The 9501-nt window shown below is 46.4% G+C and overlaps 1 pseudogene across 1 annotated transcript; it reads left to right on the top strand.

Moving 5' to 3' along the window:
- The first annotated feature begins 1411 nt into the window (after positions 1-1411).
- LOC310772843 (WW domain binding protein 1-like) lies at positions 1412-5517 on the top strand (annotated as a pseudogene). Its single transcript has 2 exons — positions 1412-1436; positions 4794-5517. The product of its transcript is annotated as a WW domain binding protein 1-like (transcript).
- The last annotated feature ends 3984 nt before the right edge of the window (positions 5518-9501 follow it).

Raw genomic sequence — 9501 nt, 5'->3', positions numbered from 1 at the left:
TATATTGTAGGCTACAGGGAGACCGCATCAGCGCTGCTGAACAGATCTGTTTTGCCTGGCTGTGGTTGAATTGTTTTATTCAGGCTATGATCTGTGATGTGCTGAGATATCCAAATTGGCATGAAGAGATGACAGCATGCAGCCAAAACCCGGACATGGATGAAGTGGATCGGAGCTTCGAAAGGAAGAATGTCATTGAGTAACTGCAGTTCACCAATGAGCACAGTTGTGAATAATTCTACGCCTAAATGGTGTGGTTATAATGCTTAAGGCCACGTGTAGTGCCGACACGAAAATATCGAGTGCGCCGGTCCACGCCCATATGAGCTGCGCCTGGCGCTAAGCGCTAATATAAGGCCGGTGGGACGATAGAGCCCCCATTGTCTATTCCAACAATTACCAAGCTAGATTAGAACTGTGAACACTGAAACATAGCATTCATATAAAGTCATTGACTGGCTGGAAATTATGTATTTGTTTAGTGTTATAAATCAGGGTAATGAAAAGAAGTACTATCAATGTGAATGTGTGGGATATATATCCCACACATTCACATTCCATTTTCATTATGGAAAGCAAGCAGAACATTACTCCTTATTCATATTGAATAATATCATAAAACATTTTGAAAATGCATGTATACTCACCGATCAAGCATAGGACCAACCATCTTCTTCCTCTGAGTCAATACTATCCTGATTCTGATTCAGAGAAATCGACATCACTGCAAAATTCTGCAGCCTCCTCCACTGTAAAATGAGACTTTGTCCCAAGAAAATGAGTCTTCTTCTTTGCTTTCGGCATTGTAAATAAAATAAAACAAATCAGAAAAACCAAAATAATTGTCTTTTACTTTGCTGTTGTTGTTGCCCCGTGCGCTATTCAAAACTCCATGCGTAAAGTGAAAACTTTCTTTCCTAGACGCAGGGCTGTAAATGCCCCTCCCCCTCACCCAAACAAAGAGTTCCACCACTCGTTGGAAAGGAAAGTTCATTTGCTAAAAGACTGGTCAGTCAAATTTTAACAATCTGCCATTGGGTTCGATGTCTATGACGTTTACGCACAACAGATGCCCACATTTGTCAACATCCAAGCAGAGCACGACTTGAGTTGACACACTGTGTAGCTAATATGAGCTCACAGCAACTTGTGGAAGCACTCATTTTGTTCCAGAGAGTCTCTAGTTTCCAAAATGGGTCGTCATTCATCATTCAGACTTTGCCTTCATGTTATACAAACCGGAAACCGAACAAAAACAATATCTACTTCACGGATTTGCAAAGTCAACAAATATCGTTTTATTGATGATTGTCGCAGTTAGGATGTTGTGGTGACTAAATGGAATGGCTAGTTTTGTTCGTTGGACCCTTAGATTCATTTTCCATAGAAGTTTTCCATGATCTATGTTGATATGGTGGTGCGACACCGCACTGAACGTAGGTGATACCATCTCGCCTCTGATTTTTTTTCCAGCACTCTTTGTACAAAGACGGCTATAACTTCCGCTGTGTTGATCTGATCTGAAAAAGGAAGACATGCTTCGACGCGCAAGATTCAGTCGATTAATTTGGTATGTAGCGTGAACAATATAGTTGGGAATTCACCATGTTAATGACAGATGAACAGCAAAAAAATCTGAAACATAACGCCGGCGTTACGGTGCAATGCAAGAGGCCTGTAACCAGCGTCTCTGGAGTCTAACCTGGGTCTCTCCGGACTCTAACCTGCATCTCTGGACTTTAATCTGCGTCTCTCTGTACTCTAACCTGCATCTCTCCGGACTTTAACCTGCGTCTCTCTGGACTCTAACCTGCCTCTCTCCGGACTAACCTGCATCTCTCTGGACTTTAACCTGCATCTCGCTGGACTCTAACCAGCGTCTCTGGACTCTAACCTGGGTCTCTCCGGACCCTAACCTGCATCTCTCCGGACTCTAACCTGCATCTCTGGACTTTAACCTGCATCTCTCTGGACTCTAACCTGCATCCATCTGGACTTTAACCTGCATCTCTCTGGACTTTAACCTGCATCTCTCTGGACTCTAACCTGCATCTCTCTGGACTTTAACCTGCATCTCTCTGGACTTTAACCTGCATCTCTTTGGACTCTAACCTGCATCTCTCTGGACTTTAACCTGCATCTCTCTGGACTCTAACCTGCATCTCTCTGGACTTTAACCTGCATCTCTCCGGACTCTAACCTGCGTCTCTCCGCACTCTAAACTGCGTCTCTGGACTCTAACCTGGGTCTCTCCGGACACTAACGTCTTAGGGGTTCTCAACTGGCGGCTTGGAACCCCCCCAAAAAACTACACTTTACCAAAATTAGAAAAAGGAAACTATTTCCATATGTGTTCTGCATTTGAATAATATGTAACATGGCCTGATGAAGGCAAAACATACATGAACACTATTTGATGGTAGGGTTTTAAATTGATCACAGCAGTGTGTAATTGATGCTCTGTAAGCCATAAACATAATAGCTGTGTGTATTGTTTTGGTGGAAAGAATCAGTTTTGAGAAGAGAGAACATGGTTTTGAGTGCTGATCATTTTGCAAGAGATTTGTGGAGTTTTGACAGTGTTGTTTATTTCATTGTGGTGTGTGGAGTTTTGAGAAATTGAGCCACAGTTTCAGGAAATGTGTTTAAACGTTTGGGGAAAAAACTGTCCCTCAGGCAGGTTTCTTATATCTGGGAGAAGAGCTGATGTACACGATGTATAGTTATTCAAACTCAGAAAGCTTGAATGTCCCAGCTGATAATGTGTAGCGAGGCAAAGATGAAACTTAATTTCAGCTTCCAGCTCGTTGTCCTGTGTGGCCTCTTTAAATCTGCTTAATACTCACTTTTAAAAGCTCAGCTTTTCCCTCTTACGTACAGCACAAGCCTTTACAGCACAAACACAAAACATATCAAACCACATGTAACAAACCCACATCAAGCACTCATGTTTGTTTCATAAAAAATAATTGCATTAACAAACTCCCCCCCCCCCCTGGAATCCAACCAGTGAAACATAACTTCCTTTTTGCCAATCTCAGTCCGTAGGGTTTTTGGATTAATTGTTTTCCTATTCCTTTGTCCCTGCTATAAATTTGAATATGGGAACATGAGAGATGAATAGCACTGGATGCATTAATAAACAAAGAAACAAAGAAATAAATAATGTTTATTACGAGCCAGACATCACACTGGGTTTATGGGTGGACTGTAAACTAGACGGCCCGGCCTAGAATTGACATAATTACTTCCTGGTGTAAATTACTGCCCCTCACCCCCCTCTCTCTCTCCCTCCCTCTCTCTCCCTCTCCCTCTCCCTTCCTCTGCTCTGCTCTCTCTCTCTTTCCTGTCTGTCCATCTCTTACACCTGTGCATCACCAATTCATCCCAGACATAAATGGGAGCTCGGGCTCTGTTTCTCTGTCCCACTGTGATTGTCCCAGTGTGATGTCAGAAATCCCACTGTGACATCATAGATGATGTCATAAATCCCACTGTGACATTAGTGATGTCATAAATCCCACTGACATCATCAGTGATGTCATAAATCCTACTGTGACACATCTGTGATGTCATAAATTCCTGATCTCCCTGTGACATCATCAGTGATGTCATAAACCCCACTGGTGACATCATCAGTGATGTCATAAATCTGACATCAGTGATGTGGTCTCATTGACCACACATCAGCCGAGTTGCGGGAAAGGCCGCGCAGCGGCCGAGCTGCAGGGCCAGCTTGGCGAGCTGCAGGGGCAGCTCAGCGAGCTGCAGGACGGGCAAGGCCGCAGAGTGGGCGAGCCTAATGTTATGCCTCTGGCACAAGGGAAGACATGACATGAGGTGCCCCCACTCTTCCCATTCCCAAAGACAAGACAGCTGGACCAGGATCTGCAGTTCTCAGTGTAGCAGTTTTTATTTTTTTAACTTCAGAGAAGAGCCGTACCCAAAACAATAAACAAAACCATACTAAACCCACCCCTCACTTCCCTAACCAAACAAAAGGGGATAAATAAAATACAATAATCTTACCTACCTCCTACAACAAAAACAGGAAATAAAGTATAAAGAAAAGGGGTTTCTCCCTCCTACGGGAGAAAATGTGTAGAAAATGCTGCGTAATGGCCCACCATCAGGCCTGTTCTTGGGGCAATTGATGCCCACGAACCAAGGAGCCCAGGACGCAATGATGATGTCAGAGTTCACCTTGTGAGGTCATCGGTGATGTCAGAGTTTCCCCTGTGAGGTCATCGGCGATGTCAGACGGTCTAGGCTGACTCCAGACTGTGTGATGGCAGACGTGACTTTGTGAGGTCATCGATGATGTCATACCTCCCGGGACGTGGTGACATCACCAATGATGTCATACCTCGAATGTGGGAGTTATAAAAGTGTTGTTCTGTTATGATTCCTTTTCTGCGATCGGTAAGCTATCTATCTGCTAGCTACTCTGTATATTGCTTCTGCCTGATATCGCAAATAAATTCCTGAAAGACATCTCTGGTTCTAATCGATCACTGCCCGTGAGCTCTTATCTAAGATCCAGCAAACTTCACACAAACTTCCTAACAAACTGATCCGAGCCGGATGGAGGGGCAGATTCCTCAGGTGACGGAATTTCTGCTGCAGGGCGGTGATGGGGTAAGTTTGCTCGCCTAGACCAAGGTTCGGTTCCGTAAAGGTTCCCTTTCTGCGATCTGTAAGCTATCTATCTGCTAAATAAATTGTAGTTGTGTACATCTTGTCAATGGATAGACACATAGCTGATATTGTCTTTCTTTTCCTCTCCCCTTCAGGGTTTCTCCCAAACTACCTCCTGCCCGACTATGAAGAGGTGGTCAACAGGCCCCCTACTTCCCCCACCTCCATACAGTGCGTTACACACGGGTCCGACCTCGGTGGCTACCAGTCCACTGGCCACTGAGCAGCAGGAGTGCCACTGTCCGGTCATCCAGTCCACTTCGGTGCCCCCAGTCTCTGACACCCTGTGCTCCAGACCGAGCCCGGAGCACCCGGGGCCCCCCCGGCATAGCTTTCAGGCCCAAACCTGACAACAAACCTCCGCAGACGGCACTGGATTCAGGCACCCATACTACCGTCAGATGGGCAGCAGGACAGGCTCACTAGGGAGGGGCTCACCGGCCAGGAGAAAAGGGGCAGAGGTGGGGGCAACTCCTGCAAGGACCCCCTGCTGAAGGACCCGGGGGTGTCGGAGGGTTGCACCGAGGACAAAGAGCGGCACCCCAGTGGCAGGAGGAGACAGTTCACAGGGGACTTGGGGATCGAGGTGTGCGTGTGTGGCCCGCGCAGGGCGGGGGGGACGGGCCATGAAGGCACAGAGCCGATGGAGCTGAGGGAGAGCCTGCTGGGGCACGAGGGGGACCGGGAGGAGGAGGGGGGGAAGGAGAGGAGGGCGGGGACTTCTGTGAGGGCTGCGGTCGGTGCGCCTCTCTGGGCGCGGACGAGGAGCAGGCGCCGGAGGGACCACACCACGGCACCAGCACAGAGCCCCAGGGCTGATACACGGCTGATCGGAACACACCTTTGTCATGGAGGGGAGAGAGAGAGGGCGGGCGAGGGAGCAAGTGAGTCCGCACAGCGTCCAAGCTGTAGGGCGGGCGAGCTGCAGGGCCACCGAGCTGCAGGGCGGGCGAGCTGTAGGGCGGGTGAGCTGCAGGGCCACCGAGCTGCAGGGCGGGCAAGGCCGCTAGCAAGCCCGCACAGCAGGCGAGCCTAGGAATCGAGGCCTAGTATATTTATAAAACTTCCTAACAGTTTGTATACAAATGGTAACATAGAAGGGCTACAATTTTACCCATGACAGTTTAACAACACTAAGTGCTTTAACACTAAGCAGTACTAAGTACCCATCACAGGATCTCACACAGAACAAGAAACAGTCCCAGTAGGTGGTGATGATCAGCGCTGTCTTTGGGAAATGTGAAGAGCAGAAGGGCAGACAGAAGGGCACAGGTGGAATATATCTGCTGCAGGAGCCAATCAGCAGCCAGCCCTCCCGACAGCCCAGGCAGCACACACCTGCAGCTCATCACCACACTCAAGACTGTCACATACACACAGGGAGGAAAAGAATAGTTAATCACACAATCACATGACCCAGGTCATAACACTAGTTACAAAAAAGAGAGAAAGACATGATGCAGCCCAGTTGAAAACCATATACAGTAGGTTATTGCTCTTAATCATAACTTTGCATTTAACTCATTGAGTGCCAATGACGACTTTAGTCGTCAATTGCTTTAGTAACGTTCAGTGCCAAAGACGACTAAAGTCGTCAATTGCGTTTTTTGACGGTGGGACGTGGATCAAAGCCAGATCCATCTCCTGTAAAATTTTGGGGCATGTTGAATGTGTAAAAGCTATTTTACCGACCCATTAGGTGGCGACAGTGCTCTCCAGATTAGAGAAAGGCCAGGAGAAAAGAGAGAAGAAGTCATGAGGAAACGGAAATCGCATCGATCGATATGCATGAAGCATAACGTTAGCTGTGCCTGTGAACAGCAGTCAATCTGCTGCCACAGCCCCTCCGTCTCCGCTGCAATAGCCCCTCCATATGATTTAGTTGACGACACCAGCGTCTTTCTGAAAAGTTACATTATTCTCAGCTGGGAGCCGGCGACACGATGTGAAAAATCGGGGGGATGCAGCGCACTTTTCAGTGCAGAGTCAGAGCAAAAGCAGAGCGAGAGCAAACACAGCAGCCCAGACACACTCCCAAGGAGGAGGAGGAGGGGGGTGGGGCACGCAGGGCAGCAGAAAGCCCAGAAAGCCCAGAATCAGACGCAGCTTCACAGCTCACAACCGAAACCCCAGAAACGAGCGAGCCCGATCCAGACTGCACCGACGAGCGGCCGCCATCCAGGCAGCAGACTCGCCTGACACAAGCAGCACTCAGAGCGAGCAGCAACATCATGACACACCCACGGAGGAGGAGTTTGCAGTAGAGGGGGGGTGGGGGTGCTGTTATATTGAAGGAAATTACTGTTCAGATGTTTCAGGTCAGAAAATATTAGTTTCAGAGTCAGTGATTTGCTTGAAATGCTATATTTCACAAAAGGCTCAATATCTCAGCTTCTAGATGGAAACGCCAATTTTTACTGTTTTTGACCTATCTTCTCCGGCTGATAAGTAAAGAACGGAAAATGATATCAATAAACTTTTTTTTGCTGCTGATACAATAGAGTCTCATCGTTCTTTGTGCGTGTTCGGTGTTTACATAGTAATATCACACAATATTCTGTGGGCCTCGAGAAATCACTGAAAACGCTCTGAAACTCTGGCACTGGGAGCGTCCGTTCTCCAAAAGTGGCTGGCACTCAATGAGCTAACTGCCGGAGACAAAGCAGGCCAATTGATGAATACTTTGTCTGAATGGTATTATTAGCATCCATGCATTATTTGCTATGGGCTTAAACAACAGCAGCCATTAAACAAAACATTGATGTGATGGGAGGTGTCCACTTTGTAAGTAGATCCCTGCACAGGCCTCAAATCTAAGCCCTAGCCTGGCCCGGCCGGGACCTACACGTTCAGGCCCAAGCCCAAGGTGATCAGCCGAACGGCTTGTCAGAATTTTAGGCCCGAGACCGGCCCCGGCCCCTTCCCCACCCCACGCACAGTCAGTGTCTGTCGGCAAATCTTAATCTCAAATCAAATTGTTCTTTCTTAGTAGTTTATTTGATTGGTATGCCTATGATATTATATTATGTCCCAAGCTATTCAAAAAATGCCTCGGTTCCCAGCTAGTGGTGTGAAAATCCTCCCTGGTCACATGGGGGCAGGCACAGCTGGATGTGATGGTGGATCGCTTAGGGTCTTCTGGAGGCCAAGAGATGTACTCGCAGTCTGGCTCATGGGTGTTGGATCCTGATCCGCCAAGCACTGGTCACACATCGTCAACCAAACCAAGTCCAAACCAAGTCCCCTCCCTACCACTAACACAAGTGATGAACAGTGTTGGGCAAGTTACTCTGGAAAAGTAATTAGTTACTGATTACTGATTACTCCTTAAAAAAGTAATAAAAGTTACTTTACTGATTACATTTTCAAAAAGTAACTAGGTACGTTACTAGTTACGTTACTAGTTACTTTTTTTTTTACCCCAAATACCTTACACTTAAGTTGTCACATGTCTAGAATGTCACTGTATTAATTATTTTCGCTTTGGTATTATATATAGGCCATGTTAAAAGAAACGCCAAAGGCATTTTACTTCGAAATTTGGTTAGAAAGAACAGGAAGTGGTGTGTTAAGACTGGCTAGCTTCACACGAAATGAGAGTCAGACAGATAACGTGAGTGAAAGCTGCTGTTACTGTCGGAGTGGTAATAAAACAACCACAGCCTCAATGCAAACGTTTCAAGCTTTGTTGCTGAAAGAAAAGTGATGATCTGTCAACATTCCCTGGGCCGTCTGACTACGGTGAGAAAGGCTTTGACGAGAAGATTAGGAAGTAACAAAGTGTACAACACTTACCCAAAGTGTATCTGTTAATCCAGTGAACTGTTACACCACCCAAGTCTACCTCACAGCGTCGCCTTCAATTTAGCCTCCATCCCTATCCCGCATATTCTCTCTGAGGTAGCCAGCAAACGTCTTCCTCTGTGTGGCTGTGGCAGCTTGATATTGTTCTTCGTGGCTATTTTCTCTATGATGCATCGATATGAGGGCGAGTCAACAGTGCAAATAGGTAGCATCTGCCAAGCTGCTCGCACATAGTTTACTAAGGACAATAATGTTCCACCTTTTGAATGCATATTTCTCTTGCTCGTCGTCTCCTTCTTCTGACTCGGTTTGTTTTGAAAGCCGGCGTGCACGCTCTGACGCTGTATCGCGCACACACATATGACGTATATGTGCGCGCGACAGGTCTACCTGAGTCCGTGAGGATAAAATGTTTTCTTTTCTTCTTTTACATAGAAAACACTGCATTCTGGCAGGCAATGATGTAACGCAGTAACGCATGCGTTACTTGGATTAGTAACTGTAATCTAATTACTGTTTTGGAAATTGTAACGCCTTATATTACTTAGTTACTAAAAAGTAACTAATTACAGTAACGCGTTACTAAGTAACGCGTTACTGCCCAACACTGCCCAACACTGGTGATGAAGGACTTCATGCTCCACCAAAACTGACTTGAAGGACTGCCATTTTTTTCCATTTCCTAGATTTAGTTCTTCCGTGACAAACAAATCCAGGATGAGAGATTATACCATCAGCATACACCACCTGTAGCCAATTAACTTCAATACCAGTCACATATCGATGTATGATGGCTTTTAACAAGGGTGGTGTCTGCTCCTGGATCTGTTTGAGACAGACCCACTGAAGAATGCAGCAGAGTCTGCCAGTTTTTCTGTTATTCATCTTGACCATGCCAATAAATAGTTAAAATATGATATAATATAAAAACATATTCCAAAGTGGTAAGTAGACCTAGGCCTAAGGTGTGTCTTAGGTTTTGATCTTATCCTCTGAACT

This window comes from Poromitra crassiceps, assembly GCF_964638095.1.
Source record: "Poromitra crassiceps genome assembly, chromosome: 1".
In the NCBI taxonomy this organism is placed as follows: domain Eukaryota; kingdom Metazoa; phylum Chordata; class Actinopteri; order Beryciformes; family Melamphaidae; genus Poromitra; species Poromitra crassiceps.
Note: the sequence above shows the minus strand (reverse complement) of the source record. Positions and strands in the feature narration are given on the sequence as shown.